The 24,499-nt window shown below is 35.2% G+C and overlaps 1 protein-coding gene and 1 pseudogene across 1 annotated transcript in view; one reads left to right on the forward strand and one right to left on the reverse strand.

Moving 5' to 3' along the window:
- Window positions 1–24,499, forward strand: part of RASA1 (RAS p21 protein activator 1) — a 121,764-nt gene that overhangs the window by 19,689 nt on the left and 77,576 nt on the right. The window lies entirely within an intron of this gene.
- Window positions 12,856–13,543, reverse strand: LOC132027973 (eukaryotic translation initiation factor 4E-like; annotated as a pseudogene).

Genomic DNA, 24,499 nt, shown 5'->3' on the forward strand with positions numbered 1-24,499 from the left:
ATTAAAAAGAAGTTAACTGTGTGATTTGATGTTTGCTTTTAATTATTACATAAATTCTCATGAGATTCAGAAGAAAGGAGCACAAATCTTAGACTGACAGGAGACTACACCCATTAGTTAATACTAAAATTTCTGAATACCATCCTCAGAATATTTTCATCATGAAACCGTTTTGTATACAATTTTAGGAGTGAATAGAAAATAATACTTTTATTCTGACTTCATTTTAGGGACCTGTTCTATGTGATGTGATAAAATAGCATATCACATTGTAGTGTCTGAAATCATACAAAGTCTTACAGTGCTATGGAATCATTAATACCTCATAAGAAAGTAGTATTAATATTTATGGAAATGGTATTGTCTAGTAATAAGGCCTGCGAGTGCAATGAAGAAAAGTTGAAATAAAATAGCTTACAGACTTGTCATGCTGTGGTTTAAATGCCACAGTGAGGAGTTTGTGCATTGTAGTGTAGAATCCAGATGGAAGTCCTTTACTACTTCTCAAATAGTTTTTATTTTTTTTAAGATTTTAGTCATGGGGGCTTTCTTTTTCTTCTTCTCCCACTCCAGTCTATAAACATTTACTAAGAATGTTTCCTATCTCCCAAACTACTTCCAAATCTAACATGTGTTTTCTTTTTCTTTCTTTTTTAAAACCTCTGAGGCTTCAGACCCTCATTTCTCTCTTTCCTCCTTTTGGAGTAGTTTGTTAATTTTCTCCCTTTCCCTGATCTCTTTTTCTGCCAATTAATCACTCTCCTTATCACTGACTTCCAAAAACTTTATTTCATCCATGTAAAAATTAAGAAGTTCATTGTGTCTTGTGATATAGAATTTATCTGGGTGTGTGTGTGAAACTGCAAAATAATGAAACCAACATGCATGAAATATACCCTTTTTAATTACTACTTACAGTTCTTTTTTCTTTTTAACACTGTTTTATCCTCCTTAAACATTATGGCAGAGAGTAAATTTAATTCAATACTTCCATTAGCTTGAAAAGCTGCTTTGTATTAACTGCCAGCACGATTTTGTAAAGACACATTTTACCATATTCTTTCTTGAAACCTTTCCTTCCATGAGTCTCCATCATGTGGAGAGTAGTGGCTTTCAAATCTCATTTTGACCATGAGCCCCAAAAGGAAATAGGTTTTACATCTGTGACCCAGTACACACATATAAACATACATTTGTAACAGAAACAAAAGTTTTTTTTTTTTTTAATTTTATTTATTTATTTGACAAGAGAGTGAGCACAGGCAGATAGAGTGGCAGGCAAAGGCAGAGGGAGAAGCAGGCTCCCTGCTGAGCAAGGAGCCCGATGGTGGGTCTCGATCCCAGAAGGCTGGGATCATGACCTGAGCCGAAGGCAGCTGCTTAACCAACTGAGCCACCCAGGTGTCCCCAGAAACAAAAGTTTAATGAAAAAATTTGTCCTTACTGCATGTGATGTACTCTATGTGCTGTTCTGTTCTCATCTTCAGTTAATTAAAAAAAAAAATGCTGATTATGACCTACTAAATTGATTTCTTGACTCAGGGGCTTGAGACCTTCAGGTTGAGACAAAAACAAAAAAAAAAATCAGAGCTTACTTTAGTATGACACACAGCATCATCTTACCATTTTCTCCATTATTATATATTTCATCAATGATATATATAAGGAATATACAAGTTTATTCCTTAAACTTGACATGGTATTTTGTTTCTCCAGTTTACTATTTCTTCTGTCTGGGGTATTGTATCTATCTCGATTGTGTGCCAAACTGTCATTCATTTTTCTAAATAGAGACATTACCCAAAGTAGTGTGTCATGATATTACCCAAAGTAGTGTATCATGATAAAAATGAAGGTTTTTTCCTTAAAACAGTGATTGCAATCATTTCATCAAACAGACTTGGAAATAAATTTTTTTTCAGAGAATTAAACCACCGTATCTCAGATTAACACAGGATGAATAAAAGATGTTTCTGGTTATGAAGATCTGACTATAATGTGATTGGTGCTGTTGCGATCTTAACAAATGACATAATGATAATGGGTTCATAGAAAATGGAGCCATATTAAGGGTAAGCTTGTCAGTAATCATCTGTGTTCAAAAGTGGACTTTTTTTAAGACCAAGGATGAAACTGTTTATTTCTGGTGAAGGTTTTTTTTTTTTTTATGATGTAAATACTTACATTAAATATATGAATTATCTGTATTCTGAAATTAAGAGGTCCATGCTACCACTAAGCCAGCCAACACATTCCTTTAATTATCTTTTTGTCCAGATTTTATGCTCAATGAGCAATCTCTTCTATAAGTTTTTATGTTGAAAAATTTCATATCTGCAAAAGGTTATAAGAATAGTGTACCGGGCGCCTGGGTGGCTCAGTGGTTTAAAGCCTCTGCCTTCAGCTCAGGTCATGATCTCAGGGTCCTGGGATCGAGGCCCGCATCGGGCTTTCTGCTCAGTGGGGAGCCTGCTTCCCCCTCTCTATCTGCCTCTCTGCCTACTTGTGATTTCTGTCTGTCAAATAAATAAAATCTTAAAAAAAAAAAAAAGAATAGTGTACCAAATAACCATACATTATTTACCTTTACATTTTGCCACATTGTATTTATCCCTTTGATTTTATACATCTATATTTCCACTCAATTATTTGTGAGTTACTTGCAGAGATCATAGCCCTTCACTCTCAAATACTTCATCATGTTTTCTAAGAATAACGACAGTAGCCTTCATAGCCAAATATAATGAATTTAACATTAATACTGTGGATACTTAGATATCCACAGTTATCTTATTTCCTTTATATCTGCTTATTTTATTTTAATTAATTGTATTATTAAAGGACACTCTGTAGTGTCCTTTAATCTAAAACTGTTCATCCACCTTTTTTTTTTTTTTTTTTTAAATAACATTGACATTTTTGAAGAGTCCAGGACAGTTGCTTTACAGAATGTCTTTCAGTTTGTATTTGTTGCCTCATAATTAGATTCAGGTTAACTGTTCTTAGGAGAAATACTCCATAGGTCATGAGTTCTTCATACATCATATCCAGGGGCACAGTATGTCAGTTGTCCTCTGATGTATAGAAGTGTGACCTTGTTTAAGATGGATCCCACCAGATTTTGCCGTTAAAAAAAAAGTTATTGGGATGCCTGGGTGGCTCAGTTGGTTAAGCATCTGCCTTTGCTCAGGTCATGATCCCGGAGTCCTGGGATCCAGCCCTGTGTCAGACTCCCTCTCCCTCTGCCTGCTGCTTTCCTTGCTTGTGTGCGCTCTCTGTCTGTCAAATAAATAAAATCTTTTTTTTTTAAAGGTAATTAATAAGTAATGAATACTCATTGTTTTTAGTATTTGTTGATGATTTTTACCTGAATCAAATCAATCAGTTTATTCTGTGGCAATGGTATTGTAAAATGGTGATTTTTTTCTTATTTATTATTACTTTGAAATTTCTTAGTTTGCAGTCTTCATTATACAATCGTGTGATAACAGTTTGGCTTCCCACTTAACAGGCTTTCTGCAGGTGAGTAAGCTGGGGAGACATACATGCAGTTATTTTTGTTATTAATAGAAAAATTGTTGTGGTTCCTGTATTAGTCATCTGTGAATTCTGTTAGAATGGATCGACAACTTGAGTCTAGTTAACTCTTGAAACAGAACTAAATTGAATTTTGACTTGGAGACTGTAGAGAAGTCACCTTGCCTATTGTGATCTCTTGAGAGCCAGGAAGTTAATTCTTCCTAGCACCCTTTTATTTTACAATGACCATTTCAAAGTAGCAAGAGCCAGAGGGATGCATATCAGAAAGGGCATTGGATTTTATTAGTTAAAGGTGATGAATATTTAATAGAAGTGTCATTTGAGTAAAATGGTGAATGATTATGGATAAGCTTAAAGGAGTTACTCTTTTTTTTTTTTAAAGATTTTATTTATTTATTTGACAGACAGAGATCACAAGTAGAGAGGCAGGCAGAGAGAGAGAGAGAGAGGGAAGCAGGCTCCCTGCTGAGCAGAGAGCCCGATGCGGGATGCGATTCCAGGACCCTGAGATCATGACCTTAGCCGAAGGCAGCGGCTTAACCCACTGAGCCACTCAGGTGCCTTTAAAGGAGTTACTCTAACTCATTTTTTTAACTAATCAATTTATGTTTCAGAGAAGTTTAAAGTTTAGGGCAACATTGAATAGAAAGTAAAGATAATTTTCATATCCTTGTGTCCACAAACGTACACTGTCAACATCCTGCATCAGAGTGGTACATTTGTTACAACCAACGAACCTAAATTGACCTGTCATTATCATCCAAAGTTTGTGGTTTACATTAGAGATCACTCTTGGTGCTGTGCACTTGAAGGGTTTTAGCAAATGTAAAATGACATGTATCTACCCCTGTAGTATCACACAGAATAGTTCTACTGCCCTAAAAATCCTCTGTGCTCTGCCTTTTCATCTTTTCCTCCCCACCCCACCCCATGCCCCAAATCCTGGCAGTCTTTTTACTGTCTCCATAGTTTTGCTTTTTCCAGAATGTCATAGAGTTGGAATCATACAGTCTTTCAGTTTGGCTTCTTACACTTTGTAATAGGTAGTTAAGGTTCTGCTGTCTTCTCATTGTTTGATAGCTCATATATTTCTAATGTTGAATATTATTCTATTGTCTGGATATACCTCATTTTATTTATCCATTCACATACTAAAAGGGGTCTTTGTTATGCCCAGATTTTAGAATGAATAAAGCTGCTGTAAGCATCTTTTGCAGAATTTTATGTGGTCATAGTTATCAGTTCATTTGGGGAAATATCAAGGAGTACAGTTGGCTAGATTAAATGGTAAGAGTGTATTTAGTTATTAAGGAACTTCCAAAGTGTCTTCCAAAGTGCTGTACCATTTTGCTTTGCCATCAGCAATGAGTGGAGGTCTGTGCTGTTCTGTCTTCTCTCCAGTGTTTGGTGTCAGCATTTTGGATTTTGGCCATTCTAATAGGTGTCAGTCCTTTGGTTCCATTTGTCTTTTGCAAATACTTTCTCAGTTTTTGTCTAGTATTCTCATTTTCTTGACATTGTCTTTCACAGAGCAGAAATTCCAAATTTTAATGGAATCTAGCTTAAGTATTACTTCATTTCTGAATTACGTCTTTGGTGTTGTAGCTAAACAGTCATCACTATACCCAAGGTCAATCTAGGTTTTTTCCTTGCATTATCTTCTAGGAGTTCTATAGTTTGGCTTTTTACATTTGCATCTGAGATCTAATTTGAATAATTTTTGTTAAAGATTTGAGGTCTATTTGTAGGATTTTCTTTTCTTTGTTTTTATTTGGATATCCAGTTGTTCCAAAGACTGTTGTTTGTTGAAAGACTGTCTTTCCTCTGTGTATTGCCTTTACTTCTTTGTCCAAGACCTGTTCACTGTATTTATATGGGTCTGTTACTGGGCTCTCTGCCCTGTTCAGTTGATTTGTTCATCTGTTTTTTCACCAGTAGCACTCTGTCTTTATTACTGTGGCTTTACCATGAATCTTGAAGTCAAGTAATATCAGTCCTCCAACCTTCTTCATCTTTAATACTCAGTTGGCTATTCTGGGTCTTTGGCCTCTCCACATAAACTTTAGAATTAACTTCTTAGTTTTTACAAAGTAATTTGCTGGAGTTGTGATTTCAGTTGCCTAGATTGTAGATCAAGTTGGGAATATAGGGCATCTTGACAATATTGAGTCTTCCTGTCCATGGACATGGAGATAGTCTCTCCATATATTTAGGTCTTTGATTTTGTTGATCAGGGTTTTGTAGGTTTTTCCTCATATATATCTTGTACATATTTTTTTGCTTTATAACTGGGTCTCTCATTTCTTTGGGTGGTGGTGTGTTTTAATACTCAAATTCCAAGTGTTCATAGTCAGTAATAGGAAAGTTACTGGCTTTTGTGTATTAACCTTGTATCTTGCAACGGTGCTGTATAATCTCTTATTACAGGAGTTTGTTTTTTTTCCCCAGTTCTTTTTGATTTTCTCTACAGAAAATCATGTCATCTCTGAATGCTGACAGTTTTATTTCTTCTTTCCTAATTCTGTACCTCTTATTTCCTCTTGTCTAATGTGTTAAGACTTTACAGTGTGATGAAAGGGCATGATGAGAGAAGATATCCTTGCCTTATTCCTAGTCTGAGAGGGAAAAGTTTAAGTTTCTCACCATTTGTGATATCACTTGTAGGTTTTAGAAAATTGTTTAAAGTTTTAAGATATTATCTGTCAAGTTAAGGAAGCTCCCCACTGTTTTTAGGTTTTTGAGAGGTTTTATCGTATCATTAAAGTGTTTGATTTTGTCAGATTTTTTTGGACATCTGTATGGATCATGTGATTTTCCTCTTTGACTTGTTGATGTGATAAATTACATTATTTGGTTTTCAGACGTTGAACTACTTGTGCATATCTGGGATAAATATTACTTAGTGATGATGTGTACATATTTTTGTACATTGTTGGACTTGATTTGCTAATATGTTGATGAGGAATTTTGCATCTGTGTTCATGAGTTCCTGGTCTGCAGTTTTCTTGTAATTCTTTGTCTGGTTTTGGTCTCATAGAACCGGTTAGGAATTATTCCCTCTACTTTTGCTTTTTGGAAGAGATTGTGGAGAATTGGTATAATTTCTTCATTAAAAATTTGGTAGAATTCACCAATGAACCCACCTGGGCCTAGTGCTCTTTGTTATGGAAGATTATTAATTATTGATTTCTTCAGAAAGTGCATTCTCTTCAGAACATCTGTTTCTTCTTGTATGAGTTTGAGCCAGTTGCGTTTTTCAAATAATTGGTTTTTGTTTCATCTAGGTTTTTAATTGGTGGGCATAGATTTGTTCACAGTGTTACTTTGTAGTCCTTTTAATGTCTATAGGATCTGTTTTGATGCCCCCTTTTTATTTTCTGATATTGGTAATTTGTGTCATCTTTCTTTTTTATCTTAGCCCATCTAGAAGCTTATCAAGTTTTTGATGTTTTCAAAGAATTAGCTGTTGGTTTCATTGATTTTTCTCTATTGATTTATTGTTTTCAATTTCAAAATACTTAGTTTGGTCTAATTTTTATTGCTTTTCTTGTGCTTTCTTTGGGTTTAACTTGCTCTTCTTTTCTAGTTTCTGAAGGTTGACCCTTAGGGTATTGATTTTAGATCCTTTCTAATTTGTGCATTCAGTGCCATAAATTTCTCTTTAAGGATGGTTTTTGCTGCATCCCATACATTTGTAATTTATATTTTCATTTTTATTTAGTTAAAAATATTTGAAAATTTCTCTTGAGATTTCTTCTTTGATACATATATCATTTAGAAATGTATTGTTAATCTCCAAGCATTTTGAAATTTTCAAACTACATTTGTTACTGATTTCTATTTTCATTCCATGGTTGTCTGAGACCAGATATTAGTATCTAAGTTTGTTACCTTTTTTTTTTTTATGGCCCATAATGTGGTTTATCTTGATAAATGTACTGTGTGAGCTTGAATAGAATGTTAACTGCTGTTGTTGGATGAAATAGTTCATAGATATCAATTATTTCCAGTTGATTAAAAGTGCTGAATTTAACTATGTCCTTTCTTTTTTCTTTTTAAGATTTTACTTTTATTATTTGTTTGAGAAAGAGAGAGAAAGCATAAGCTGGGGTGGGGTGGTACAGGGAGGGGAGGGAGAAACTCAGGCAGATTCCCATGCTGAGTGTGGAGCCCCGAGGAGGCCATCATGGAGCTTGATCCCCTGAACCTAAAATCATGACCTGAGCTGAAACCAAGAGTCGGTTGCTTAACCAGCTGTGCCATGGACATGACACCCCTAACTATTTCCTTTCTGATTTTCTGCCTCCTGCATCTGTTCATTTCTAATAGAGGATTGTTGTAGTTTCTACCTATAATTGTGAGTTCATGTATTTCACTTTGCAGTTCTATCAGTTTTTGCTTCACATATTTTGATACTCTCTTGTTAGGCACATACACACTAAGGATTGTCCTGTCTTCCTGGAGTACTCACTCATGTATCATCATGTAATGTTCTCTTTAACCCTGATAACTGTGCTCTGAAGCTGTTCTCTTGGAAATTACTATAGTTACTTCAGCTTCTTAAGGCATATTTTATTTTATTTGTTTTTTTAAAAGATTTTACTTATTTGAGAGGAAGAGCAAGCAGGAACACAAGCAGGGCAGGGAAGGGCAGAAGAGAGCGCAGAAGGAGACTCCCTGCTGAGCAGGGAGCCTGATTCAGGGCTTTATCCTAGGACCCAGAGATCATGACCTGAACTGAAAGCAGACACATAACCGACTGAGCCATGCAGGTGCCCCTAGAAATTATTTTTTAAATAGTATTTGCCTGGTGTATCTTTCTACATCTCTTTACTCTTTGTTGTTGTTGTAATATTTCTATATTGTAATATTTCTATATCTTGTAATATTTCTATATCTTTCTATTTAAATTTGATTTCTCGTAGACAACATTCAGTTGGGTCTTGCTATTTGATCCACTTTGGCAATCTCTGTCTTTTAATTAGTGCATTAGAACTTTGACCTTTAACGTGACTATTGATATAGTTGGACGAATAGCCACCTTATTTTTTACTGTGTTCCATTTGTTGCCCTTGTTCCTTGTTCCTGTTTTTGTCTAACACACTTGGCCTTTTGTGGTTTTGATTTCCATTTTTTTCTTTGATTAGAGTATCAATTATACTTAACATTTTCCTTTTTTGACTTTTTTCCCTTAGAGTTTGCAAATGTACATTTACAACTAATCCAAGTCCATTTTCAAATACTATACTGCTTCACAGATGATGGAAGTACTTTATAATAAAAATATTCCCAATTCTTCTTTCTTGTCCCTTGTATCATTGCTGCCATTCATTTCACTTATGTCTATATAGATATATAGATATATGACATACAGGTAAGGATATGTAATCAAATATATTGTTGCTGTTACTATTTTGAAAAACCTTATATGTTTAGGTTGGTTGAGATTTAGACATATAAAACTTTATTTTACCTTCAGTTAATCATTCTCAAATGTTCTTTCTGTATGGCTGTTTGATTTTTTTAACTGTATCAATAGTTTTTCCTCCAAAGAACGTCTTTTAACTTTTCATGGAAAGTGCATATACTTTCAACCAATTCCCCTATCGTTTTGAAGGATAGTTTCACAGGGTATAGAATGCTAGGTTGGTGGTTTTTCTCAACACTTCAAATATTTCATTCCACTCTCTTCTTTCTTGCATGGTTTCCTGGGATAGGTTGGATTTAATTCTTATCTTTGCACCTCTATTAGTAAGGTGTTTTTTCTCCTCTGGCTTCTTACAAAATTTTTTCTTTCCAAAAAAATTTCTTTTTTAAATGTTTATTTGTGAGGTTTGAACATGATATGATATGCTTAGGTATATAGTTCTTTTGGCGTTTGTCTTGCTTGATATTTCTGAGTATCCAGGATATCTGACGTTGATTGGGAGAAATTTGTGGTCTTTATTGCTTAAATACTGCTTTTCTTCCTTTCTCTTTTTCTTCTCATTTGGTATTTCCATTACATTATTATATCTTTTTTAGTTGTCCCACAGTTCTTAGATGTTCTTTTCCATTTGTTTTCAACAATTTTTCTTTTTTGCTTTTCAATTATGGAAGTTTCTATTATTATATCAAGTTCATTAATTGTTTTCTATCATTTCCAGTTTATTAAGAGTCCATCAAAGGCAATCTTCATTTCTGTTACAGTGTTTTTTAATTTCTAACGTTTCTTTTTGATTATTTCATAGAATTTACATTTTTTTGTTTACATTGTCCTTTTGTTCTTATCTAAAATTTCCATTAAAACTTTTAGCATATTAATAACAGGTTAAAAAGAAAAGATTTCTGGTCTCATAATTCCATCATTCCTACCACATTGTCTTATGCTTACTCTGTCTTTTCAAGTTGTGTTTTTGCCTTTTAGCGTGTCTTGTAATTTTTTGTTGGAAGGTAGACATGATGTACTGGATAAAGGTAACTGTGGTAGATAGGCTTTTAACAGTGTAGTGCTAAAGTGTTGGGGGGAAGGAAGTGTTCTATAGTCCTGTGATTAGGTTTTAGTTCTTTGTTGATCCTGTGCCCCTGGACTGTGAAGTCAGTGTTTATCAGTTTGTTTATTTTTTATCCCTTTAGGTGGGAGAGGATGGCTATAGAGGGCTAGAATATTTCCCATTTTCTACGTGGTAGACCAGAGTTGGCTTGAGTTGGGTATTTTCCTTCCTTTAGGTAGTTTGGACTCTTGATAAGACCCCCCGTAGGTTAGGCATTGATAAATTAATTTCTTTTGGGTGCCGGCCTAGTTAAGAATAGATTGCTCTGGAGTATTTCAGAGTAGTTCATTTCCCTCCCCTCCAGAAGCACGAGATGACTTTTCTCAGATTCTTACTGTGAGGACCTGATGGAGGTCTTGAAAGTATAACTCACAAAGGTGTTGCTTCCTCCCCTCCCTTACTGGGTCCCCCATGGAGTTTTTAACTCTCAGAGTTGTTCACACCAAACATCCAGTAATTCGTTAATTGCCGTTTAGGTTTTCCTACTGTGGTGCTGTTTCCACAGGGATGTTTCTGCTCAGGTAAGTTAGGATTCTCATTAATCACCTGTTTTTCTCTCAATTTTGGGGGCAGTGGTTTGCCCTATGACCTCATTTCTGTGATGGATTCGAGAGGAATTGTTGACTTTTCAGTTTGTTCAGCTTTTTACTTGTTGAGAGAGAGTAGTAACTTCTAAATTCCTTATATACCTGACAAAATATTGCAAGTGGCTTAAAGAAGTTTTAAGTTAAGTTTTAAGGAGTTTAAAATAAGTTTGGTTTATGGGAATTTTGAGGCTACATTCTTCAAGAGAATGGGAGCAAAGGAGGAGAAGGCATAGCGAAGTGCAGCTTTTTCAGAATAGTAAAGAGAAGTAATTTAGATGAGAATATTTTTATTCCTAATAGTAAATGTTTAGGTCTGTTTTTAAGCAGTCATTTAGCTTGGTATTCTTGTTTTTTACTTCAGTGTATTCAAAAGTAAGTTATGCTTTATTTTAAAATATTAATAATTATTTAATCAAAACCTTACAAAATTAAGGTAGAGATTTTATTATTAGAAGAAAGCAGTTAGAACAAGAGGGAATTACTAACTAACCAGTGTCCAATTAAGTGTTTCATTGTGTTTCCTAAATTGTGCACTGCATTGTTCAATAGTAAGAATTAGTGTTCTGTGACTTTTTCGATAGTTAAATAATTTGGATCCATGTTCTTAGAAATCCAGAATGCACATGGTACAAGATTCCTGTTTTTATTGCGATTAAAAAAAAACATTTTCATTTAACTCTGCTTTCCCTAAACTTAATTACACGTTTAGTAAACATTGTTTTTGAAACATGTTGAGAAACCATAATTTAAGTAGCTTGTCTTCTATCTGCCTAGTGCTTATAGGGGAAGTAGTACATGGAGGAAGAACCCATAGATTGGAGTTCAGAAAACCTTATATTCTGTTTTTAATGGTTTTAGTGAATCACCATATTGGAAAACTTATTTAATTTCCTCTTGGTTCAGTTTTCCTTTTGTAAAATGTGGTAGCTTTTCTACTTTTCTAATTCCTGTGATATTGGTATTTCATAGTTATGAAAACAGCTTTTGTAAAGAACTTCTTTTTTTAAAATTTTTTTAATTATTTTAATTTTTTTCCCATACATATGGTGCTACCTATTCAATTTATTAAAAATTTTAATAAACATAATAATCAAAACTAGTGCTCCAAACTTATGCTGTTCACATGGATGACACTACAAGAAGACACAGTAGAGACTGCCTGGCAATAAGAGGTACAAATTCCTTCTATAGAGATGGAGAAATAAAAGGACAAATCTAGTTGTCTAAAAGACAATTCACTGCACACATTTTATTTACAGTTTTGTACACTGTCTTAATATGAATGGGACCGCTGTTCTACTTGAGCCATTTTTTAACCAAAGCAAGATAACCTAAGTAATACAAAGTGTTAAAATACAGCATAAAGATACAAAAACAGACATACTAATTCTAATTAAGAGTGTAATTATGATGTTACATTTTTATAATCTACAATTATGTTTAGGAAATCACACAAACATAGATCACTGATTTGAATGAAATGCATAAATTTGTAGCAAAGCTTTGTAGTTATAAAAAAAAAAAAATTACCAAAGAATGCACAAAATTAATGTGAATTCCACCTTTGTGTCATATTCCTGGATCCTTCACCAGTGTTACATGAGGAAAAAACAAAAGCAAAACAAATGAAAAACTGAAATCAGAATCACTAATGTTAATCAAGTAGGGAAAAAATAAATTAAAATCTAGCAGCCATCAGCAAGAGTACAGCAAAGACAATGCTGTAAAAAGAAACAAAGAAAATTGCTAGAAAGCTGTATGCATCATACTCTTTCAAACCAGCAAAATATGCTCCTGCATACAATGGAACATAAACAAATTTTTTTTCCTGTAAGTTATAGAAATGCAAGTTCTTTTTTGAATATTGTGGATAGGTAAAATGTGTTTGTAATGGTAATTCTACTAAGCTATTACAGAGTGGGCCAGAAACACACTTATGGATTCTGGGGATGATGTGTACTGTAATTCTTTGATTGGGATAGTAGACACTCTAGCCAAAATTAAAAAAAAATACATATATATGAACACAGAAGTACAAGACAAAGGCAAATGAGACTTCTCTTATATCTTAGCAACATTTAGATGTAAATCAGATTTAATTGCAGTCCACTCTGCTTTTGAAGAGGCTTTGGTTCAGCTCCCAAATCTCGATTGCGCGTTGGTGGTATAGTGGTGAGCATAGCTGCCTTCCAAATCTCGATTGCTTGACGCAGTCTCCTATGAGAATACTCAGAAGGTGTCTTCTTAAACTACAAACCTATTTTTAGTGGTGGAGCCGCTCTTAGTAGCTGTGTCTGCATGGGACTGATAACCAGTTACTATCTTTGGAGGAAGTTCTAACCTTTCCTTGTATACCCTCCTTATATGTGTAATAGCCTCTCTGTTTTCACATTCAGTAGTCCATATAGTCTTATTAACATTAACAACAGCTCCACATACATCATCACTGTAGTCATCAAAAGATTCTCCAAAAAGGTACAGCAGTGTCTCTAGCCAAAAGCAATCCAGGTCATTTCATCTCTGCTGCTTGTTCAATGTAATTAGCCATCATCCTCCTCGTTTGTTTTTCTCATCTTCCCACATAGACTCAATACCATCCTTAAAAAGTGAGTAGTCACAGCCAGGCATTAAATTACTAGACAACTGGATGTGGTTGTATAGAGCCCCAAAGTCTTCAACAGTATCAAACTTAGAGATCAGCAGAAGGTTTGCTTGCCAAGTTTCGCTTTTATCATTTTTAAAAAACCAGAGTGCCCATCTGTTCTGTAAAGGATGTTTAATATAGTGTTCTGGGTTAGCAACCTCCTGATTAGATTCTGTTTTCTCTTCTTCTGTATGCGGGGGATTAGGAGTACGGGTGGTTTCCGGTTCCACAGTTGCCATCTTAGATCAATCTCAATTATTTTAATTTTTTATTATCTTTTCATTTATTATTATTTTTTTATAATGTTAGTCACCATACATCATTTGTTTTTGATGTAGTGTTCAATATTTCATTGTTTGCGTATAACACCTAGTGCTTCATGCAATCCGGGCCCTCCTTAATACCCATCACCAGGCTCACTCATCCCCCCACCTCTCTCCCTTCTAAAACCCTCAGTTTGTTTCCTGGAGTGGGTAGTTTCTCATGGTTCTTAAAGCACTTCTATATAAGGTTTGTATGTGGTTCTTAGAAAAGAAAGTGAATATTTGACACCTACCGTATGGAGGCAGGTGACATTGATGTGAATTGTCACAGAAATAAAAAACCTATATAAATATTGAAATAGTAAATGAATCAAGTATGTAAGTGAATTGCTTGTTAACTTTATGTATAGGCAGCAATGCTAATACTGGAGTTTTCATGGTTTGTTTTTTTTCCCCCCCCACACAAAATAACATGTGGCCAGGATGAGATAACAATAAAGCAAGAATAAATACATATTTTAGTGTTGCTTATTAAGTTTAGATATAAGAGGAAATTTCCCAGCAGAAAGCTTATCCAGCTTATGAATTACAGAGATATGATAGGAACATGACAGAAAATTTTTGGATAAAATCATATGCCGTTGTTTTTGAGATCATATCTGTATTTAGTTTAATTGCTTTAAGGAACTTAAAACTGTATGAGTTTTAGAATAATGCCTGTGGTAATTGGGGATGAAAAGACTTTATATGAAGAGAGACTAAAGTATTCTGATTTTTTTATTATTGAAAAGCTTAAAAATGATGTATACGACTAAAAAGTTTAACATAATAGAAAAAGTAAAAAATGGTGATAAAAACCTGAGATGTATAAAAATACACACACCAAAGAGGCAGAAGCATGAATTTCCAACAAATCTCTTACCTCAGTGGTCATGAGTTGTTAGTCACAGGAAGGCAGAACAAATGAGACAGAACTAGGTCCTGGGTCAGTCATCCATTGATGCAGGTGCTAGCAATGATCATAGAGTCTTAGGCTGTGGAGTGGAACATAACATAGCACAGTCTTGGCCTCTGCAAACATTTGGCAGTAATGGGGGTTAAGGGTTATTGAGTCTATGATGATGTAATGGATGAGGGGGAGGGCAACAGTTGGCAATATACCATTATGAGGTGTCTAATGTGGATATAACTTTGCGTAATATTGTCTGTGCGTGTGTATCAAAATACAATTAAGCATGTTCCCTTTTAATGATAAAATGAAAGTTTTAGTAAGAAGAGTTTTTCTGTGTTTGAATTACTTTTTTTAAGTATGCAATTAAAGATAACATATTGAAGTATAACATATATAAAGTTTAGCATCATAAGTCTTTATCCCAGTGAATTTTAACAAGTAGTACTGATGTATTAATAGTTACTATATTAATTGGTATTGTATATGTTTGGTACTGTGTGTGATAATACTATTAGTACATTATTACCATTACCATAATCCCTGTGTAATCCATCTTTATTTAATTTTTTTTTAAGATTTATTTTAGAAAATGAGGGTGTGTGAGGGGAGGGGCAAGGGGAGAGAAAGAATCTCAAGCAGATTCCTGAGCTGACTGATTGGTGAGAAGCCAGTTACGGGGTTCGATGACCCTGACATCATGACCTGAACTGAAACCAAGAGTTGGTCACTTAACAGACTGAGCCACCCAGGCACCCCTTTAAATTTGAGAACAGAATATTATTAGCATCCTAGAAGTCCTTTTACTATGCCAGTGTAATAATACCCATGCCACCTCTCCCAAAAATAAACATGATCCTTTTTATACCATAGATTATTTTTCAGTTTTTGATTATGTAAATTAGAGTTTATATAAATTGAGTAATATAGCATATATTCTTTTGTGTTTATAAACTTTTTACATTTGTGAGATTTATCCACGTTGTTGGATATAGCAGTATTTCACTCATCTCATTGCTTATACTGTTAAATTGTGACTGTACCATAGTTTATTTTTTTTCTGTTGATAGAGATGACATTTAGGTTGTTTCCAGTTCTGTTTTAGAAAGAGTACTACTATGAATTTTCTTGTAATGTCTTTTGATCAGTATATACAATTATATTAATTCCATACCTACAGTTAGAATTGTAGGATCATAAGGTGTTCGTATGGTAAGCTTGGTAGATACTGTTAAATAGTTTGCAAAGTGCCAGTACCAATTTACATTAGTAGCAGTGTATGGGAATTCCAGTTACTCCACATTCTTGCTAACAGTTGGTATTGTTTATCCTTTTCATTGTGGCTGTTTTTGTGGATGAGTGATGAAATAGCCCTTGCGGTTTTAATTTGTATTTTCCTGATGTGAGGAATAATGATGATGTGTATCTTTTCATATTTATTAACTATTTTGATAGCCTCTTAAATTGTCTATTCAAGTCTTGTCCTATTTTTCTATTGGCTTTTTTCTTTTTCTTAGTGATTTCTAGTTGTTCTTTGTCCTGGCTATGTTGGATGTATAGCTTACAGAAATCAATTTGTATCTTACCTTTTTACTATTGTAATGCTATCTTTAATGAACAGAAGTTCTTAATTTATATTAATTTATATGTGTCAGTATTTTTTTCCTTTTTGATTGGTGCTTTTCTTTTTTATTGGACATGTTTAAGGAATCTTTGCCTGTCCTAGGGGCATAAATACATTTGCTTATCTTTTTCTCCCAAAAGCTTTATTGTTACATCTTTCACTGTTACGTGTAACATACACATGGAATTGATTCTGTGTATGGAGCAAGGAAGAAGTAAACATCCCCCCTACTTTTTTAAAAAAATATGCATATCCTGTTGACACAACAGCATTTTAACCAAAAAACTACCTTTTTCAGGTTTTATCATTGTCATAAATTAACAGCAGTCTACGAGTGAGCCTTTTACATCTCAGTTCTTTAACTTTGGTTTACTTTAATTATCTTTGCAATAAATCTTTATAAATGATTGCATAAATAACTTTTCTGTAGGACCTATACAATTTCCTCCTTTTTAATTATTGAAATTGGTAGTTTGTGACTTTTTTTCTTCCAGCTTATCCTGTAGAATCTTGTTTACTGAGGATTACTTTCCAAAAATCAACTTTACTAATCTTTCCAAAAATCAACTTCTGATTCTTCTTCTGAAGTTTTATGATAGCACCTTTGTTTGTGATTTCATTAATTCTGGTTTTTTTTTTTTTGTTGTTTTTTGTTTTTTGCTTTTTGCCTTTTTTCATGTTTAACTTTTTGGTTTTTTGCTAGTTTTTTTTTTGAGATAGATACTTAATTATTGTCCCTCTTCTTAACATAAGCCTTTAAGGTCACATAACTCCTAAGTATAGCTTCAGCTGCATGTCATTTACAAGTTTTATATGTCTTTTCTTCATTATCATCCTTTCGAATACTTTGTTTTCCACTGTAATTTCTACTTTAATTCAAGAGTTAATGTCCTTATAGTTGCCTAATTTTCACATAGTTGTTAATAGGTTTGGTTTAGTGAGTACTTGGTTAATTCCACTGAGGCCAGAGAACATAGTCTGAATGATTTCAATCCTTTGAAATCAGGATTTTTTTTTTTTTTTTTTTTAAATTCAGCATATAGTAGTTTTGGTAAATGTGCCATGTTCAGTTGAAATGAATATATATACATATACACAAACACACACACACACACAATACTCTTGTTATTGGATGCAGTTCTCTTTTTTATTTAAGATTTTTATCTATTCATGAGGGGGAGAGATATGGGAGTGTGAGAGAGAGAATGAGAGAGGGCACAAGCGGTGGGGAGGGGTAGAGGGAGAAGCAGGGAACCCTCTCCAGTACTTAATCCTAGGACTTGGAAATCATGACCTATTTTGAAGGCAGATACTTAACCGACTGAACCACCCAGGTGCCCTGGCTGCAGTTTTCTGTATAGGTCATTATCCTAAAATTTATGCATCTTGGTCATATCTTTTTATTTTTGCTAATTTTTTCCTTTGTTTACTTTTTTAATCAGTTATTAAAATAGAGAAGTATGTACAAATTTGCCAACCTGCATGGTTTATATTTTGATGTTATGTTATTGGGTGTATGCATTGTTAGCTTTAATTCCTGGTGAATTGGTCCCTTTATTATTATGAAATGCCCTGAATGTGTCTAATAATATTTCTTGTCTAAAAATTTAGTTTGGCTGACATCATTTCTCTTTTGATTAATGCTAGCATGGTACAATCTTTTTCTATCCTTTTACTTTTGACCTTTCTTGTGTTTTTTTATTTAAGATGTGTTTCTCATAAGTGTGTTTATTTATTCATTCATTCTGACAATCTTGATCTTTTAGTGGTTGCCTTAGAGATTACAACACATACTGACTTACTGCAGTCTACTGAAAATATTTTCTTTTACCACCTCCCTAACAATGCTGAGGACTCAGAACACTTGAACTCTCCTTACACTTCTCCTGCTTTTTAAGTCTTGTCCTGAATTTTCATTGTACATACACTTTAATGCTCAGTAGATATTGTTATTGGTTTATATGGTCAGTGTTTGCTTAGATTTACCCATATATTTACCTGCTTTACTTATACTGCATTTTTATATTTTCCTGTGAGAACTCCCCCTTTTTTTTGGCCTACAGAACTTCTTTTAGTGTTTCTTTTGGTAAACAGCTGTCAACAGCTTTACTGTCTGCTTATCTGAAAATATGCTTGTTTTTGATTCTGAAGAATATTACATTTGAGCATAAAATTCTAGGTTTGATGTTCTTTTCCCAGGTGAAGATAATTTTATCCTCTCAGACTTCCATTTCTGTTGCAAAGTCAGCAAAGGTTTTTTTGTTACTTCTTTGAAGATAATGCATTTTTGTTCTGACAAAAATGTCTTTCTTGTCTGTTTTTTTGTATCTTTATTATGGTGGGCCTGTATGTGTTCTTTTTTTCCTTTCTTTTTTTCTTACTGTGCTGGGGGTATATTGAGCTTCTGGAATCTTTGGATCCGTATCTTTCCTTGGGTTTTTAAAATTCTTGGTTATCTTCTCTTTAGATTTTGCTTTTGTCACATTCTCTCTTTTTCCTCCGAGACTCCAAATATATGGTAATCACTTAAAAAAAAATGCCCTTTTCATTTCTATGCTCTTTTCTGTATTTCTATTTCTATATTCTTTCTGTGATTCTGTAAGGATATTTTCTGTGAGACCTACTTATTTATTAGCTTCTTAAAAATATGCCTAATCAATACTAACCTCATACTTATTTTGTAGTTTGGTAAATTTGCTTTTTAATCATACCAATTTCATGGTTGAATTCCACCTTTTTTTTTTTTTTTAAAGATTTTTTCTTTATTTATCTGACAGCACTCACAAGTAGGCAGAGAGGCAGGCAGAGAGAGAGGAGGAAGCAGGCTCCCTGCAGTGCAGAGAGCCCGATGTGGGGCTCTATCCCAGGACCCCGGGATCTTGACCCAAGCCGAAGGCAGAGGCCCAACCCACTGAGCCACCCAGATGCCCCTGAATTCCACCTTTTTATTTATTTTATCCTTTCCTATATTTTCTTGAATCACCACAGTTTCTGTTGATTTCAGATTTATTCCCCTGTGGGTCTGAAATTGGTAATTTGTGGCCTTTTTTTTTTTTTTTTTCTTTTGAACAGTTTTGCTAGAGTCTGTTGACCTTACTAGTCTAAGAAACAACTTTGTTTTTCTTCCTGCAGTTTTATATTATACCTTTTTGTTGTTGTTGTTTTTTGCTTGTTTGTTTGTTGTTTTCTTGATTGAGTATTGTCTCATTATGTGCTCTTAATTTTTAATTCAATGCCAGACATTGTGTTTAACAGTTTTTAGGGGATCTGAATGATAATTTGCTATAGAGGATAGCTTACCCTTTCCTCTGGTAAGTAGATAGAATGCAGTCAAATCACTTTACTTTTAAAATTTTTAAAAAGATTTTATTATTCATTTATTAGAAAGCATATATGGCGGGGGTTGGAGGGTGGGGAAGAGCAGAGGGAGAGGGGCAAGCAGATTCCGCACTGAGTGTGGAGCCTTGGGCTCCATTCATGACCTTGAGTTCATGACTGACCTGAAATCAAGAATCTGATGCTCAGCTCACTGAGCCACCCAGATGCCTTGCAGTCAATCACTTTAGTCATAAAATTTTCAAATGCTGCATTTTGCTATGCAGTCTTTGCTAAGTTTCATATCCTTATAGCTTCAGAATTTAGTAGATCTCTTGAGAGGGGAACTAGTTCAACTTACCATTCACTTCCTCTGTCTCTCCTTTATGACTAGAAGCCTCTTCTCATACATGTTTTACCAGCTTTTTGAGACTATTAAAAGCTCCACTGGATTCTTTTCCTACTAGGAGCCAGGCAGAAGACCTGGGTCATTTGCTTGTTTTCTCATTTTCTTTGTGACCACTTTTGGGAAATACTCTAAAGGGAAACATGGCAGTATGGCTGCTGATGGCACTCTGCTTCCTATGAAATTTGGGTCCTCAGATTGTGAATGCCTCGGTAACTCTGGGATGACTTCTAATGGACAGATTTCGTTTTTTTTCTTTGTATTTTGTTTGCTTTTTAAAGTTATTCTTGGAGGAAGAATTATTCTACTGTAAACAGTGTTACAAGTATTAGATGAATACTTCTTATAAAATAAGCAAAAACCAAACACTTTCTACTCCTTTATACCTCCTTAATCTCATTATCTTACTGTTAGCCATTGCTATTATTTATAGATAGGTTTGTTCATAAATATATATGTGTAGCACATATATAAGCATATATATATATGTTACGAGTGTTAAGATTAAATTTTCAAAGAGGCAGTTTCTGTTTGCATGTGGGGAAAATGCAGTGTGTATAAGAGAACTATGTATAGAGAAAGACTTTTGATTTTACTGGTAAGTGGGATCTAAATACCAAAACACATGAACAAACAAATTAAAAGTTAGAAGCATACCCATAAATACAGAGAACAAAATGATAGTTGTCAGAGGGGCAGTGAATGGGAGTCTATGCAAAATGAGTGAAGGGAAGTTTGAAAATACAGGATTTCAGTTACAGAATTAATAAGTGACAGAGATGAGAGGCACAGCATAGGGAGCATAGTGGTATTGTAATGACTGTATGGTGACAGGTAGTGGGTACATTAGTGGTGAGCAGTGTAATGTATAGTGTTGTCAAATCACTATGCTGTACACCTCAGGTGTATCAACTATACTTCAGTAAAAACAAATGTAAGTAAATCAGGGATGAAGTTACTCTACTACAAGCTTTTGGTTCCCTAATTACGCTTCCTAAGGTCAACTATTTACTGCTTTTTTTTGGTATGTTTATTTAACTGATAAATTTTTTCAGAACCTGACTTATACAAACACCGTTCTAGATGATTTAAGATAAATAGATGAAGATAGCTTCCCCTTTGGGGGTTTTAATTTGCTGGAAGTAGAAAGACAATACATGTAATAAATAAATTGTACAAAATGCTAGAGGTAGTAAGTGCTAAGACAAAAAAAAAGAAAGGAAAAGTTGTTCATGGTAAAGAAGTATTGGTGGTGTCAGAAGGGAAGGTGTGATTTTAAATATGGTGGTTTGGAAGATGGTAGAGAAGTAGCAGGCTGAGACTGCATCAGGTAGCAGGAGATCGGCTAGATAGCTTATCTAAAGATTGCAAACACCTACAAATCCAATGGGAGATCGAAGAGAAGAAGAACAGCAATTCTAGAAACAGAAAATCAAACACTTTCTTAAAGGTAGGACTGGCGGAGAAGTGAATCCAAAGTGATGGGAAGATAGACCCCGGGAGGAGGGGCCGGCTCCCGGCAAGCAGCGGAGCAACGGAGCACAAAATCAGGACTTTTAAAAAAGTCTGTTCCACTGAGGGACATCACTCCAGAGGCTAAACGTGGTGAAGCCCATGTGGGGTCAGCGTGGCCTCAGGTCCCGCAGGGTCACAGAAGGATCGGGGATGTCTGAGTGTCGCAGAGCTTGCAGGTATTAGAACGGGGAAGCCGGCTACAGAGACAGAGCCGAGGAGTGAGCTCTCAGCTTGGGGTTACCTTGAACTGGTCGCAGGCTCGGTGAGCTCGGAGGGTGGCTGGAGGCCAGGGAGACGGGAATAAATGGGCATGGTTCTGTGAGGGCGCACTGAGGAGTGGGGCCCCGAGCTCTCGCCTCCTCCCAGCCGGAGACTTGGAGGCTGCCATTTTCATTCCCATCCTCCGGAACTCTACCCGAAGCATTCAGGGAACAAAAGCTCCTGAAAGCAAACCTGAGTGAATTACTCAGCCCAGCCCCTGGTAAGGGCAGTGCAATTCCGCCTGGGGCAAAGACACTTGAGAATCACTACACCAGGCCCCTCCCACAGAAGATCAACAAGAAATCCAGCCAAGACCCAAGTTCACCTACCAAGGATTACAGGTCCCATACCAAGGAGAGCAGCGGAATTCCAGAGGAGGAGAAAGCAAAGCACGGAACTCATGGCTTTCTCCCCATGATTCTTTAGTCTTGCAGTTAATTTTTTTTCAGTTGTTTTTCTAATTCTGCTAAATATTTTTTTAACATTAACCCTTTTTTAACGTTTTAAAACTAATTTATCTAATATATATATTTTTTCTTTATTCGTTTTCTTTTTTAAATTGTTTCTTTTTTTTTTTTTCTTGAACCTCTTTTTATCCCCTTTCTTCCCCCCACGAATTGGGATCTCTTCTGATTTTCTGATTTGGTTAAAGCGTATTTTCCTGGGGTCTCTGCCACCCTTTTAGTATTTTACTTGCTCCTTCATATACTCTTACCTGGACAAAATGACAAGGCGGAAAAATTCACCACAAAAAAAAAGAACAAGAGGCAGTACCAAAGGCTAGGGACCTAATCAATACAGACATTGGTAATATGTCAGATCTAGAGTTCAGAATGACATTCTCCAGAAAAAGGCTCGAAAAAGGCATGGTAGATATTAGAAAAACCCTCTCGGGAGATATAAAATAGCTCTTTCTGGAGAAATAAAAGAACTAAAATCTAACCAAGTTGAAATAAAAAATGCTATTAATGAGGTGCAATAAAAAATGGAGGCTCCCACTGCTAGGATAAATGAGGCAGAAGAAAGAGCGATATAGAAGACCAAATGACAGTGAATAAAAAAGCTGAGCAAAAGAGGGACAAACAGCTACGGGACCACGAGGGGAGAATTCGAGAGATAAGATGAAACATAAGTTGAAATAACATTAGAATAATTGGGATTCCAGGGCACCTGGGTGGCTCAGTGGGTTAAGCCGCTGCCTTCTGCTCGGGTCATGGTCTCGGGGTCCTGGGATCGAGTCCCACGTCGGGCTCTCTGCTCAGCAGGGAGCCTGCTTCCCTCTCTCTCTCTCTGCCTGACTCTCCGTCTACTTATGATTTCTCTCTGTCAAATAAATAAATAAAATCTTAAAAAAAAAAAAAGAATAATTGGGATTCCAGAAGAAGAAGAAAGAGGGGAGCAGAAGGTATATTGGAGAGAATTATTGGAGAGAATTTCCCTAATATGGCAAAGGTAACAAGCATCAAAATCCAGAAGGTGCAGAGAACCCCCCTCAAAATCAACAAGAATAGGTCCACACCCCATCACCTAATAATAAAATTTACAAGTCTTAGTGACAAGGAGAAAATCCTGAAAGCAGCCCAGGAAAAGAAGTCTGTAACATACAATGCTAAAAATATTAGATTGGCAGCAGACTTATCCACAGAGACCTGGCAGGCCAGAAAGAGTTGGCATGATATATTCAGAGCACTAAACGAGAAAAACATGCAGCCAAGAATAGTATATCGAGCGAGGCTATCATTGAAAATAGAAGGAGAGATTAAAAGCTTCCAGGACAAACAAAAACTGAAAGAATTTGCAAACACCAAACCAGCTCTACAGGAAATATTGAAAGGGGTCCTCTAAGCAAAGAGAGAGCCCACAAGTGGTAGATCAGAAAGGAACAGAGACAATTTACAGTAACAGTCACCTTACAGGCAATACAATGGCACTAAATTCATATCTCTCGATACTTACCCTGAATGTTAATGGGCTAAATGCCCCAATCAAAAGACACAGGGTATCAGAGTGGATAAAAAACCAAAACCTATCTATATGTTGCCTACAAGAAATTCATTTTAGATCGGAAGACACCTCCAGATTTAAAGTGAGGGGGTAGAAAACAATTCACCATGCTAATGGACATCAGAAGAAAGCAGGAGTGGCAATCCTTATATCAGATCAATTAGATTTTAAGCCAAAGACTATAATAAGAGATGAGGAAGGACATTATATCATACTCAAAGGATCTGTCCAACAAGAAGATCTAACAATTTTAAATATCTATACCCCTAACTTGAGAGCAGCCAACTGTATAAACCAATTAATAACAAAATCAAAGATACACATCAACAATAATACAATAATAGTAGGGGGCTTTAACACTTCCCTCACTGAAATGGACAGATCATCCAAGCAGAAGATCCACAAGGAAATAAAGGCCTTAAATGACACCCTGGACCAGATGGACATCACAGATATATTCAGAACATTTCATCCCAAAACAACAGAATACACATTCTTCTCTAGTGCACATGGAACATTCTCCAGAATAGATTACATCCTGGGTCCTAATTCAGGTCTCAACTGGCATCAAAAGTTTGGTATCATTCCCTGCTTATTTTCAGACCACAATGCTCTGAAGTTAGAACTCAATCACAAGAGGAAATTTGGAAAGAACCCAAATACATGGAGACTAAACAGCATCCTTTTAAAGAATGAATGGGTCAACCAGGAAATTAAAGAAGATTTGAAAAAATTCATGGAAACAAATGATAGTGAAAACACTATGGTTCAAAATCTGTGGGACACAGCAAAGGCAGTTCTGAGAGGAAAATATGTAGCGGTACAAGCCTTTCTCAAGAAACAACAAAGGTCTCAAGT

The sequence above is a fragment of the Mustela nigripes genome, chromosome 12, assembly GCF_022355385.1.
Source record: "Mustela nigripes isolate SB6536 chromosome 12, MUSNIG.SB6536, whole genome shotgun sequence".
Lineage (NCBI taxonomy): Eukaryota > Metazoa > Chordata > Mammalia > Carnivora > Mustelidae > Mustela > Mustela nigripes.